Source organism: Vicia villosa, linkage group LG3 (assembly GCF_029867415.1).
Source record: "Vicia villosa cultivar HV-30 ecotype Madison, WI linkage group LG3, Vvil1.0, whole genome shotgun sequence".
NCBI lineage: Eukaryota > Viridiplantae > Streptophyta > Magnoliopsida > Fabales > Fabaceae > Vicia > Vicia villosa.
The window spans coordinates 127,175,067-127,190,681 of NC_081182.1; positions in this window are offsets into that span (position 1 = coordinate 127,175,067).

Here is a 15,615-nt window from a genome sequence, read left to right on the forward strand (position 1 = left end):
GACTTCGGTCCTCCATCGACATACAGCAAACTCGGAAGCAGCGGAAGCGGAAGGGAGAAGAAGCAGAGTATAGTGAAATTGAAATTACGGACAACAATGTTCCAATAGCACCTTCGAAACACGATTAGGAGGAGCACCGTACCTGTTTCAGCTTTTCTGGAAGTTATAATCCAACCGGTATTTCTTCTGATTTCGTGATGATATAAACTCGTGATTGCTTTGTTTTTGTATGTCATGTTCTTGTATTACGATGTCAATTGCTCCCTCTTTAAATTTGTTAGTAGTTTTGTTATTGCAATGTTTGTTTCTTGCCGTGAGAGAGAGAAATCGCGATTGACAGAGATACCGAGTGAGAGAGCTGAGAGTTTCTTTTTTTGATTTGAAGTGAGGAAGGCTGAGAGAGATCGAGAGAGAGTTGAACAGCGATACAGAGAGAAACAGAGAGAGCAGGCGCGTGAGAGAGGAAAATACGTTTGGAGAAGGTTTGAATTAGGGTTCTTCAGAACCAGCTAGTCTTTGTTTTGCATAAAGGGCCTGGATCCGGTTCACAACCAACCCAGCCCATGGTTTTTTCCTTCTTGTTTGCAGATTTTTGTTTGTGCTCTTCTTTGGACCTCAACTATTATGGGCCGATGCCTTTACTCTTTTCACCTCCACCAGATTCCTTACACCCCTCCTATACTTTTAGTTTATATTTTGTTTTTCTTCATGGATTTTAGTTTAATTTTCAATTCTTGTTTGCTTTAATCATAAAATGTAAAAATATGTTTTATTTAGACTTTTATTTTCCCTTTTATTATTTAAAATACCAAAAAATATTAGATTAATTCCAATCCAAAATCAATAAATCTTGGTCCAACGCCAAGTCGATATAAATAATTTCTCGATCCAATGTCGAGTTTCCTCTTTACAAAAATTCTTTAAACCATACCGGAAGATCGAGTGACAAGAAGTGTACACCTCTTGAATACCTCGATTCTTTTGGAGTTAAAATATAAATAAAAGCTTTCTTAATCAAATCAAAGCGATCAAGTGACAAGAAGTGAACACCTCTTGAATACCTTGATCCTTTGAATCAAAACACTTTATTTTTCAAACCTTTCATTAATCAAACCAAAAGGTTAAGTGACAAGGGGTGCACACCTCTTGAATACCTTGATCTTTTGAAACTAAAACACGAATCAAATCAAAGCGTTCAAATGACAAGAAGTGAACACCTCTTGAATACCTTGATCCTTTGAATCAAAACAATAATCAAACAAAGTGATCAAGTGACAAGAAGTGCACACCTCTTGAATACCTTGATCCTTTGAATCAAAACACATTAATCAAACCGAAAGATCCTGTGACAAGAAGTGCACACCTCTCGAATACCTTGATCTTTTGAACTAAAATCAATTAATTAACAAGGACAACAAGTGACAATGGGGCTCGCTCCTGTTCAATACCTTGGGTAAAGACGCGCTAGGTGAACACCTATGCTCAATCCTTTGCTAAACGTCCGTAAACAAAACAACTTCAAATTTCATTCAAACCTTTTGCCTTATGGCTTTTCATTTTAAAACTCCTTTCATAAACGAGACACTTAATCAATCTTCAATACGAACATACTTCCACATGTGAAGATCGAATATCTTCCACTCGAATGCGATGATGGCCAAAATCATGTCTTATCTTGATTTAGTCATCCATTCTTGTTGTGATCTCATATCCATGTGCGTATAGTATTTCAATTTGAAAGCGATCGAGTACCTCTCGCTAAAATCAACCAACAAATCTTTTCGTGGTTCCTAGCCCGAACTACGATTGCTCTGACTTTCCCATTGCACGAGGGAATACGTAGGCACAAGATACGAACGTCTTGGCGAGCATAATAATAAAAAATCTTTTCTTTTTCTTCACAATAATAAAAAACCTAAAAACACTTTCTTTTATCTTTTCTCGATTAATAAGCAAAAGAACACAAACATTACGCTAACACTCAAACACTAAACTAACTAAATGGGTCCCATCGAGTACGATGGAGGTGAGGGGTGCTAATACCTTCCCCTTGCTTAACCGACTCCCGAACCCTAATTTGGTTACGACGACCATCTTATCCATCTTCTTTTCTTTCGTGGGTTTTATTGATATTTTCCCTTTCCTTCTTGGAATAAATAAAATTCGGTGGCGACTCTGTTGTACTTCGAGCGCGCGATTACGCTCGAGTCACATTTTTACCGCTACAGAAAGTGGCGACTCTGCTGGGGACATACAATCCTAAGAGGGTCAACCCTAGTTTAGTTTGTTTTATGTTTTGAGTGTATATCTTTGTTTGTTTATTCTTGTGTTCTTTATGCTTGTTCTTTATGTTAATTCTTGTGTTGTTTATGTTTCTTTACTCTTGCTTTATCGCTTTCAATTTATTTCTGTATATACTCAATTGTGGTTATGGGGATGTTATTTGAGTGAAGCTCTCAACCCGAGCTTTTGAAAAACAAGAGAAAAAACATAAGTTAGGAGGTGGTTGTGTAGTGTTAGCCCCCAAAGTGCACACCTTGAATGGCTAATACGAAAACCCCACTTGGAGGAGACTTAGTCATGAGATTCGTCATAAGATGGTTCGCCCATCGCATGATAGAAATCTGATTTCGTCGTTAACTCCAAGGACCTTTAGAACCCGTTCCATCTATGGTGATGTAGGTATCTCTACTATCAAAAACCTTAGAGCTAACCTTGTGAGGGGATTCTTGGGTAAAAGAATTTAGAACTGTCCTAACTTAAGGAGCCTTCCAATAGGTTGTTTTGTTGCTTTGCATCCAACATTGCATGACATTGCATAGCATTTGCATCATGCAAGTACCTCATTCCAACTGTCTCTTTCATTCAGTTATCTGTCAATTGTCAAACTGGTTCCTCCACACGAGTACGAGACTAGAGCCAACGTCAGACGAAGAATGGCGGACCAAGAACAACACAATGCTGAAGTTCGAATGGAAATTGAGGATTTGAAGTCAGGAATGACTAAGCTCACTGAGATGTTGCAAGTTCTGATTGCTAGAGGGGAACCACCTCAAAGGACTGTCATTCAAGAGGTCGCCGACAATGTTGAAGACCCTATTCCTGTTCAAAGGCCAGCCACTACTTGGCCCGAGTTTGGTTTACCTCCGGATTATTCTCCACCTCACGCCACTGCTGCTATGGTTGGTCAATCTTCACGACCAATGTTCCAAGTTCCAGTCATGACTAAGCGTCAACCAATTGTGCACGCAGATGGCCAAACCACTTATGAAAATCCTCTCTTTGAGCACCAAGCTGGTGACATTGATGAAGTCAAAGAACAATATCAAATCCTGGAGAAAAGACTAAGAGCCATGGAAGGTGCTGATTACTTTGGGGTTGCTGCTGAGAATATGTGTTTGGTTTCCGATCTGGTCATACCTGCCAAGTTTAAAACTCCTGAGTTTGAAAAGTACAAAGGGTACACTTGCCCAAAAGGTCATTTGACCATGTACTACCGCAAGATGGCTGCCTATACTAAGAATGACAAACTGCTTATCCATTGCTTTCAAGATAGTCTGACTGGCGCTTCCTTGAAATGGTATATGGGACTCGAGAAGAACCGTATTCATTGCTTCCAAGATCTGACTGATGCTTTCATGAAGCAATACAAGTACAATCTGGACATGGCACCTGATCATCGTCAACTACAAAACATGTCGCAGAAAGAAAGAGAATCCTTCAAGGAGTATGCTCAACGCTGGAGAGAGTTAGCTTCTCAAGTTGAACCTCCATTGGCTGAAAAAGAACTGACCGGAATGTTTATGGACACTCTCTCACCTTTCTATTGGGAGAAGATGATTGGAAGTATGTCCTCCAACTTTACTGATTTGGTGACCATTGGTCAAAGGCTAGAGGAAGGAATCAAGAATGGCAAGTTTGCCAATGCTGCCGAATCTTCTAATGGGGCAAGGAAGTCTTATGGAAACTTCATCAAGAAGAAGGAGAACGAAACAAATGCTGTGATTGGTGAAGACAGAAGACCCCGTCAAAGGACTAATAACTATGATCAACCAATTGTAGTTGCTCCTGCGACCAAGGCTCCACAAGTTCAAGCTCCTCGACCTCAGGCTGCTAACCACAATCAAAATTGCGATAGGACTCACTTTGATCCTATTCCTATGTCATATACTGAATTGTATCCCGCATTGGTTCATAAAGGGTTGATTACGACTAGGGCTCCACCTCCGCTTCGAGATCCTCCTCCAAGATGATTCTGACCTGACCTTCATTGTGAGTTTCATCAAGGTGGTGTAGGCCATGACTTGGAAGGATGTTATGCACTGAAGACTAGAGTGAAAGAGTTGATTAATGCGAAGATGCTCACTTTCAAGGATATCAATCCCAATGTTGTCAACAATCCTTTGCCAAAACTGAGTGGCTAAAAAACCGAGCAAGCTATGTTGTTTCCTAAAGCCAAGTGTTTCAGACAGGATAGCTCCTCCTCGTCACTGATTAGTCACTAGGCCTTGTTTCTTTATGTTTGCAATTTCCTTGTTTTGTTTTGTGTACTGCATTGAACTTTGTTTGTTCCTTAATATTAATTTTAATGAAATGAGCATTACATATTTGAATCAATCCATTTGCACTTACTGTGTTTATCTTTATGCTTTCTCTTTCAAAAAACAAAAATATATCTCTTTTTCATTTCCTTTATCAAGCTTTTGTTTATGCAAGGATTGGAGGGAGAATGATGAAAACAAAATACCCCAAGTTGTCGAATTGTATGCTTTCAAATAGAACTTTGCTGATGATGTACAAGCATTGTTTCAATCCCCAAACACTGGAGAAATAAGGAAGTTAATCCCTAGTCAACCCCTTTGAGCCTTCGAAGTCGGAGTTTATTTTTTTTTTTTAAACGAAAAAACCCGCAATTTTAACCTGGGGCAGGGTAGTTCTCAGTAAATTTGGTTGTGCATTCAATTTCAAGAAAATCATTAGGTACGCCTTTCAATAAGGGTTTCAATCAAAAGTGACCAAGATGGTTATCATCAATCATCATCGAGGCAGTCACTATCTTTCCAAATACAAAAAAAAATCAAAAATGCCCGCTAGGTCAAAACCTACGAAGGAGACTTAGGCAAAATTGGGGCATCCCGCTGACTGTAATCCTAAAAAGAAACAGTTCAAGAAAAAGTTAGGGATATAAAAAAGAGAGAAGTCAATAAATTCCTGAACAACAACAAAATTTGTGACTATCAAAAGCAAGAAGGGACTGCCATCTCAAAGACTCCCTTGGCCTTAAACCATCATCATTATCATAGGTGCAAATCCAAAAGCCTCTTGGTGCCTGAATGCATAATTTGAATTAACTGAGCGTAGGATTGAAGTTCATCACGGAGAATGGGGTGGGTACAAATAAATTTTGAGCCTATATCCTTTGTTTCTAAAACCGTGAACCAAGCCACGTTACAACCTTCAAAAGGCCTAATTGAAGCAAGGTTTGTTTTGAAAGCATACTATAACAAGGTTGCGTTAACCTGACTCCTAAAGATTTTTGCAAATTGTTTGATTTACCATACCTTTTGCTTTCTCCATCACTTTGAATGTCTAAACAATTATGTTTGGATTTTTGATTCATTTGCTTTACATCAATAATATCATTCCTAAATGATTTGATTTCAAAATATGTTTGAGCGTTGCATTAAAATTACCATTTTTGAATGAACATTTTATTTACAAGTACTCATCTTTCAAGGAAATTCAAACAATCGAGAAACTCGATCAGTGATCCTATCAGGGGCATGTTACTTTGAAATCTTGTTGATCGGAACCTATACTAGGGCATGTATTACCAACATTCATTTCAAGAACTGAAGCAATGATCAATTAACAATCAGTCAATCAGGGGCATTTCCTTCAAGTGATCCCCAAGCAATTTTCCAGTCCTTCTAAAAAGGATCATCAGTGTGACATAACAGATTTGGCAATGTTCTTGTGTTGAGGAATCAGAGTCTCAATCTTTCCTCACAAAAGAGTCTGCTTCAGTTTTCGTACCCAATTACATTACATTAATCATTCACATCTCATGCATAGAAAAATTCAATATCATGCATTGAAATAAAATTCATACCCATTTGCATTCTTTCAAGGTCCTGTTGTTATCAATACTTTTCTGTGAGATCAAAGTCCAACTCACTTGGCATTTACCTATAACAGATACTTGTTTGATTTCCCCATGTAGTGCTATTCCTAGATGTCCTTTCCTTGTCTCGATGCCATTCCTGAAATATGTTTTTTACCTCATCCAGTGTCGTTCTTGGATGTTATGATTCCCTTTCTTTTTTTCAGTGCCATTCCTGGAAGTTTTTTCTCACCTTATTCATTGCCATTCTTGAATATTGTGATTTCTCACCTCATTCAGCGCCATTCCTGGATGTTGTGATACCCTTTATTCTTTCAGTGCCATTCCTAAAAGATATCTCTTTCTTCTTTTTGTGCCATTCCTGAAAGATGTTTCACACTTTATTCTGCACTATTCCTGGATATTGTGATTTCTCACCTTATTCATTGCCATTCTTGGATATTGTAATTTCTTATCTCATTCAACGCCATTCTTGAATGTCTCTAATGTTTCCGCTGTCTAAAGCTATTCTTAGACATTCCTACTATCACCTTTTACCTAATTATCTCTTTCGTCAAGTCTTCACTCCTTCTATCACCAGTCTATCTCTCGTGGAGCCATATTCCCCACAGAGTTCAACGTCCGTCTCATATCATATTGCATTCAAAATAACAAAAAAGAGTCCATGCATTACATTTCATTTGCATATGAAGGACAAAAATTGTGTACTTTGTATTTAAGTCTCTTCACATCGTCGATGGAAGAAACTTAAATAGGGGCATCTGTCGCACCCCAATTTTTGCCCTACGCATTTCATTCGTTTAGACATGCCACATTCATATTAAAAAATTGACTTTTTTATTAAAGTCAGCAAAAATAGCTTGCATTTCATATTTTTATTCGAGTTATCATTATTTCGGAGTTTTTGTTTGTTTAGACTCCATAGTTTTTTTAATTTTTATAAAAAATATCAAAAAAGAATAATTACGTTTTAATAATTTAGTTTAATTTTGTCTTAAGTAGTATTATTATATTTTTATTATTTTATTTTATACAAATAGGAAATTGAAATAGAATCTATTATGGTGTAAGGCCCATTTCTTCTAGTTTAAGCCCAATTTGCTTTTCATTTCTTAAGTCCATTACACAAAAAAATAGTAGTACAAAAAGAAAAAAGAAAAGGGTAAGGGCAAAGCCTTGTCTTCACGTTTGGGCATCTCCAAATCCTTGTTACGCCAAAAAGAAAAGTCCAAATACTCTGCATTTTTGCTGCATACACAGTCCCAAATTTGCTTCAAAACAAGCCAAAATTTTCACTAATTCAGCCATACCAAAACCTGCATTAAAAAAGGACCAAAATCAGTTAGCAAATAAGTTCAAACTTCATCTGATTTTCCCCCCATTTCTCACTTGACCCTCACTATAAAACCCAACTTCATTCACTGCAAAATAGGGGGGCAACGAAAAAAGAAGATTGTTACTCTGCAAAATATTCACAGCTTCCTCCAAGTTCATTCACAAAAACTTTGAGCTTATTCACCTTCAAAACACACTCAGCAAGAACACCCATAACTTCACACCTTCATACAAACTCACCCTCCAACCTTCGTTCAAATCACCCTCCATACACACAGAAACATAGCCTGTAAAACTCACATTCACTTATCTCAGTCTCAAAACCTCACAAACAGGGCAACCTCAATATCCCAACCTGTAAATCGTCCTCACCAACACTCAATACTCATAAACAGGCCCTCACCAACATTAACAACACGCAGCAACCACGCAGACACCTATCGACTTCGGTCCTCCATCGACATACAGCAAACTCGGAAGCAGCGAAAGCGGAAGGGAGAAGAAGCAGAGTATAGTGAAATTGAAATTACGGACAACAATGTTCCAATAGCACCTTCGAAACACGATTAGGAGGAGCACCGTACCTGTTTCAGCTTTTCTGGAAGTTATAATCCAACCGGTATTTCTTCTGATTTCGTGATGATATAAACTCGTGATTGCTTTGTTTTTGTATGTCATGTTCTTGTATTACGATGTCAATTGCTCCCTCTCTAAATTTGTTAGTAGTTTTGCTATTGCAATGTTTGTTTCTTGCCGTGAGAGAGAGAAATCGCGATTGACAGAGATACCGAGTGAGAGAGCTGAGAGTTTCTTTTTTCGATTTGAAGTGAGGAAGGCTGAGAGAGATCGAGAGAGAGTTGAACAGCGAGACAGAGAGAAACAGAGAGAGCAGGCGCGTGAGAGAGGAAAATACGTTTGGAGAAGGTTTGAATTAGGGTTCTTCAGAACCAGCTGGTCTTTGTTTTGCATAAAGGGCCTGGATCCGGTTCACAACCAACCCAGCCCATGGTTTTTTCCTTCTTGTTTGCAGATTTTTGTTTGTGCTCTTCTTTGGACCTCAACTATTATGGGCCGATGCCTTTACTCTTTTCACCTCCACCAGATTCCTTACACCCCTCCTATACTTTTAGTTTATATTTTGTTTTTCTTCATGGATTTTAGTTTAATTTTCAATTCTTGTTTGCTTTAATCATAAAATGTAAAAATATGTTTTATTTAGACTTTTATTTTCCCTTTTATTATTTAAAATACCAAAAAATATTAGATTAATTCCAATCCAAAATCAATAAATCTTGGTCCAACGCCAAGTCGATATAAATAATTTCTCGATCCAACGTCGAGTTTCCTCTTTACAAAAATTCTTTAAACCATACCGGAAGATCGAGTGACAAGAAGTGTACACCTCTTGAATACCTCGATTCTTTTGGAGTTAAAATATAAATAAAAGCTTTCTTAATCAAATCAAAGCGATCAAGTGACAAGAAGTGAACACCTCTTGAATACCTTGATCCTTTGAATCAAAACACTTTATTTTTCAAACCTTTCATTAATCAAACCAAAAGGTTAAGTGACAAGGGGTGCACACCTCTTGAATACCTTGATCTTTTGAAACTAAAACACGAATCAAATCAAAGCGTTCAAATGACAAGAAGTGAACACCTCTTGAATACCTTGATCCTTTGAATCAAAACAATAATCAAACAAAGTGATCAAGTGACAAGAAGTGCACACCTCTTGAATACCTTGATCCTTTGAATCAAAACACATTAATCAAACCGAAAGATCCTGTGACAAGAAGTGCACACCTCTTGAATACCTTGATCTTTTGAACTAAAATCAATTAATTAACAAGGACAACAAGTGACAATGGGGCTCGCTCCTGTTCAATACCTTGGGTAAAGACGCGCTAGGTGAACACCTATGCTCAATCCTTTGCTAAACGTCCGTAAACAAAACAACTTCAAATTTCATTCAAACCTTTTGCCTTATGGCTTTTCATTTTAAAACTCCTTTCATAAACGAGACACTTAATCAATCTTCAATACGAACATACTTCCACATGTGAAGATCGAATATCTTCCACTCGAATGCGATGATGGCCAAAATCATGTCTTATCTTGATTTAGTCATCCATTCTTGTTGTGATCTCATATCCATGTGCGTATAGTATTTCCATTTGAAAGCGATCGAGTACCTCTCGCTAAAATCAACCAACAAATCTTTTCGTGGTTCCTAGCCCGAACTACGATTGCTCTGACTTTCCCATTGCACGAGGGAATACGTAGGCACAAGATACGAACGTCTTGGCGAGCATAATAATAAAAAATCTTTTCTTTTTCTTCACAATAATAAAAAACCTAAAAACACTTTCTTTTATCTTTTCTCGATTAATAAGCAAAAGAACACAAACATTACGCTAACACTCAAACACTAAACTAACTAAATGGGTCCCATCGAGTACGATGGAGGTGAGGGGTGCTAATACCTTCCCCTTGCTTAACCGACTCCCGAACCCTAATTTGGTTGCGACGACCATCTTATCCATCTTCTTTTCTTTCGTGGGTTTTATCGATATTTTCCCTTTCCTTCTTGGAATAAATAAAATTCGGTGGCGACTCTGTTGTACTTCGAGCGCGCGATTACGCTCGAGTCACATTTTTACCGCTACAGAAAGTGGCGACTCTGCTGGGGACATACAATCCTAAGAGGGTCAACCCTAGTTTAGTTTGTTTTATGTTTTGAGTGTATATCTTTGTTTGTTTATTCTTGGGTTCTTTATGCTTGTTCTTTATGTTAATTCTTGTGTTGTTTATGTTTCTTTACTCTTGCTTTATCGCTTTCAATTTATTTCTGTATATACTCAATTGTGGTTATGGGGATGTTATTTGAGTGAAGCTCTCAACCCGAGCTTTTGAAAAACAAGAGAAAAATTATAAGTTAGGAGGTGGTTGTGTAGTGTTAGCCTCCAAAGTGCACACCTTGAATGGCTAATACGAAAACCCCACTTGGAGGAGACTTAGTCATGAGATTTGTCATAAGATGGTTCGCCCATCGCATGATAGAAATCTGATTTCGTCGTTAACTCCAAGGACCTTTAGAACCCGTTCCATCTATGGTGATGTAGGTATCTCTACTATCAAAAACCTTAGAGCTAACCTTGTGAGGGGATTCTTGGGTAAAAGAATTTAGAACTGTCCTAACTTAAGGAGCCTTCCAATAGGTTGTTTTGTTGCTTTGCATCCAACATTGCATGACATTGCATAGCATTTGCATCATGCAAGTACCTCATTCCAACTGTCTCTTTCATTCAGTTATCTGTCAATTGTCAAACTGGTTCCTCCACACGAGTACGAGACTAGAGCCAACGTCAGACGAAGAATGGCGGACCAAGAACAACACAATGCTGAAGTTCGAATGGAAATTGAGGATTTGAAGTCAGGAATGACTAAGCTCACTGAGATGTTGCAAGTTCTGATTGCTAGAGGGGAACCACCTCAAAGGACTGTCATTCAAGAGGTCGCCGACAATGTTGAAGACCCTATTCCTGTTCAAAGGCCAGCCACTACTTGGCCCGAGTTTGGTTTACCTCCGGATTATTCTCCACCTCACGCCACTGCTGCTATGGTTGGTCAATCTTCACGACCAATGTTCCAAGTTCCAGTCATGACTAAGCGTCAACCAATTGTGCACGCAGATGGCCAAACCACTTATGAAAATCCTCTCTTTGAGCACCAAGCTGGTGACATTGATGAAGTCAAAGAACAATATCAAATCCTGGAGAAAAGACTAAGAGCCATGGAAGGTGCTGATTACTTTGGGGTTGCTGCTGAGAATATGTGTTTGGTTTCCGATCTGGTCATACTTGCCAAGTTTAAAACTCCTGAGTTTGAAAAGTACAAAGGGTACACTTGTCCAAGAGGTCATTTGACCATGTACTACCGCAAGATGGCTGCCTATACTAAGAATGACAAACTGCTTATCCATTGCTTTCAAGATAGTCTGACTGGCGCTTCCTTGAAATGGTATATGGGACTCGAGAAGAACCGTATTCATTGCTTCCAAGATCTGACTGATGCTTTCATGAAGCAATACAAGTACAATCTGGACATGGCACCTGATCATCGTCAACTACAAAACATGTCGCAGAAAGAAAGAGAATCCTTCAAGGAGTATGCTCAACGCTGGAGAGAGTTAGCTTCTCAAGTTGAACCTCCATTGGCTGAAAAAGAACTGACCGGAATGTTTATGGACACTCTCTCACCTTTCTATTCGGAGAAGATGATTGGAAGTATGTCCTCCAACTTTACTGATTTGGTGACCATTGGTCAAAGGCTAGAGGAAGGAATCAAGAATGGCAAGTTTGCCAATGCTGCCGAATCTTCTAATGGGGCAAGGAAGTCTTATGGAAACTTCATCAAGAAGAAGGAGAACGAAACAAATGCTGTGATTGGTGAAGACAGAAGACCTCGTCAAAGGACTAATAACTATGATCAACCAATTGTAGTTGCTCCTGCGACCAAGGCTCCACAAGTTCAAGCTCCTCGACCTCAGGCTGCTAACCACAATCAAAATTGCGATAGGACTCACTTTGATCCTATTCCTATGTCATATACTGAATTGTATCCCGCATTGGTTCATAAAGGGTTGATTACGACTAGGGCTCCACCTCCGCTTCGAGATCCTCCTCCAAGAGGATTCCGACCTGACCTTCATTGTGAGTTTCATCAAGGTGGTGTAGGCCATGACTTGGAAGGATGTTATGCACTGAAGACTAGAGTGAAAGAGTTGATTAATGCGAAGATGCTCACTTTCAAGGATATCAATCCCAATGTTGTCAACAATCCTTTGCCAAAACTGAGTGGCTAAAAAACCGAGCAAGCTATGTTGTTTCCTAAAGCCAAGTGTTTCAGACAGGATAGCTCCTCCTCGTCACTGATTAGTCACTAGGCCTTGTTTCTTTATGTTTGCAATTTCCTTGTTTTGTTTTGTGTACTGCATTGAACTTTGTTTGTTCCTTAATATTAATTTTAATGAAATGAGCATTACATATTTGAATCAATCCATTTGCACTTACTGTGTTTATCTTTATGCTTTCTCTTTCAAAAAACAAAAATATATCTCTTTTTCATTTCCTTTATCAAGCTTTTGTTTATGCAAGGATTGGAGGGAGAATGATGAAAACAAAATACCCCAAGTTGTCGAATTGTATGCTTTCAAATAGAACTTTGCTGATGATGTACAAGCATTGTTTCAATCCCCAAACACTGGAGAAATAAGGAAGTTAATCCCTAGTCAACCCCTTTGAGCCTTCGAAGTCGGAGTTTATTTTTTTTTTTTAAACGAAAAAACCCGCAATTTTAACCTGGGGCAGGGTAGTTCTCAGTAAATTTGGTTGTGCATTCAATTTCAAGAAAATCATTAGGTACGCCTTTCAATAAGGGTTTCAATCAAAAGTGACCAAGATGGTTATCATCAATCATCATCGAGGCAGTCACTATCTTTCCAAATACAAAAAAAAATCAAAAATGCCCGCTAGGTCAAAACCTACGAAGGAGACTTAGGCAAAATTGGGGCATCCCGCTGACTGTAATCCTAAAAAGAAACAGTTCAAGAAAAAGTTAGGGATATAAAAAAGAGAGAAGTCAATAAATTCCTGAACAACAACAAAATTTGTGACTATCAAAAGCAAGAAGGGACTGCCATCTCAAAGACTCCCTTGGCCTTAAACCATCATCATTATCATAGGTGCAAATCCAAAAGCCTCTTGGTGCCTGAATGCATAATTTGAATTAACTGAGCGTAGGATTGAAGTTCATCACGGAGAATGGGGTGGGTACAAATAAATTTTGAGCCTATATCCTTTGTTTCTAAAACCGTGAACCAAGCCACGTTACAACCTTCAAAAGGCCTAATTGAAGCAAGGTTTGTTTTGAAAGCATACTATAACAAGGTTGCGTTAACCTGACTCCTAAAGATTTTTGCAAATTGTTTGATTTACCATACCTTTTGCTTTCTCCATCACTTTGAATGTCTAAACAATTATGTTTGGATTTTTGATTCATTTGCTTTACATCAATAATATCATTCCTAAATGATTTGATTTCAAAATATGTTTGAGCGTTGCATTAAAATTACCATTTTTGAATGAACATTTTATTTACAAGTACTCATCTTTCAAGGAAATTCAAACAATCGAGAAACTCGATCAGTGATCCTATCAGGGGCATGTTACTTTGAAATCTTGTTGATCGGAACCTATACTAGGGCATGTATTACCAACATTCATTTCAAGAACTGAAGCAATGATCAATTAACAATCAGTCAATCAGGGGCATTTCCTTCAAGTGATCCCCAAGCAATTTTCCAGTCCTTCTAAAAAGGATCATCAGTGTGACATAACAGATTTGGCAATGTTCTTGTGTTGAGGAATCAGAGTCTCAATCTTTCCTCACAAAAGAGTCTGCTTCAGTTTTCGTACCCAATTACATTACATTAATCATTCACATCTCATGCATAGAAAAATTCAATATCATGCATTGAAATAAAATTCATACCCATTTGCATTCTTTCAAGGTCCTGTTGTTATCAATACTTTTCTGTGAGATCAAAGTCCAACTCACTTGGCATTTACCTATAACAGATACTTGTTTGATTTCCCCATGTAGTGCTATTCCTAGATGTCCCTTCCTTGTCTCGATGCCATTCCTGAAATATGTTTTTTACCTCATCCAGTGTCGTTCTTGGATGTTATGATTCCCTTTCTTTTTTTCAGTGCCATTCCTGGAAGTTTTTTCTCACCTTATTCATTGCCATTCTTGAATATTGTGATTTCTCACCTCATTCAGCGCCATTCCTGGATGTTGTGATACCCTTTCTTCTTTCAGTGCCATTCCTAAAAGATATCTCTTTCTTCTTTTTGTGCCATTCCTGAAAGATGTTTCACACTTTATTCTGCACTATTCCTGGATATTGTGATTTCTCACCTTATTCATTGCCATTCTTGGATATTGTAATTTCTTATCTCATTCAACGCCATTCTTGAATGTCTCTAATGTTTCCGCTGTCGAAAGCTATTCTTAGACATTCCTACTATCACCTTTTACCTAATTATCTCTTTCGTCAAGTCTTCACTCCTTCTATCACCAGTCTATCTCTCGTGGAGCCATATTCCCCACAGAGTTCAACGTCCGTCTCATATCATATTGCATTCAAAATAACAAAAAAGAGTCCATGCATTACATTTCATTTGCATATGAAGGACAAAAATTGTGTACTTTGTATTTAAGTCTCTTCACATCGTCGATGGAAGAAACTTAAATAGGGGCATCTGTCGCACCCCAATTTTTGCCCTACGCATTTCATTCGTTTAGACATGCCACATTCATATTAAAAAATTGACTTTTTTATTAAAGTCAGCAAAAATAGCTTGCATTTCATATTTTTATTCGAGTTATCATTATTTCGGAGTTTTTGTTTGTTTAGACTCCATAGTTTTTTTAATTTTTATAAAAAATATCAAAAAAGAATAATTACGTTTTAATAATTTAGTTTAATTTTGTCTTAAGTAGTATTATTATATTTTTATTATTTTATTTTATACAAATAGGAAATTGAAATAGAATCTATTATGGTGTAAGGCCCATTTCTTCTAGTTTAAGCCCAATTTGCTTTTCATTTCTTAAGTCCATTACACAAAAAAATAGTAGTACAAAAAGAAAAAAGAAAAGGGTAAGGGCAAAGCCTTGTCTTCACGTTTGGGCATCTCCAAATCCTTGTTACGCCAAAAAGAAAAGTCCAAATACTCTGCATTTTTGCTGCATACACAGTCCCAAATTTGCTTCAAAACAAGCCAAAATTTTCACTAATTCAGCCATACCAAAACCTGCATTAAAAAAGGACCAAAATCAGTTAGCAAATAAGTTCAAACTTCATCTGATTTTCCCCCCATTTCTCACTTGACCCTCACTATAAAACCCAACTTCATTCACTGCAAAATAGGGGGGCGACGAAAAAAGAAGATTGTTACTCTGCAAAATATTCACAGCTTCCTCCAAGTTCATTCACAAAAACTTTGAGCTTATTCACCTTCAAAACACACTCAGCAAGAACACCCATAACTTCACACCTTCATACAAACTCACCCTCCAACCTTCGTT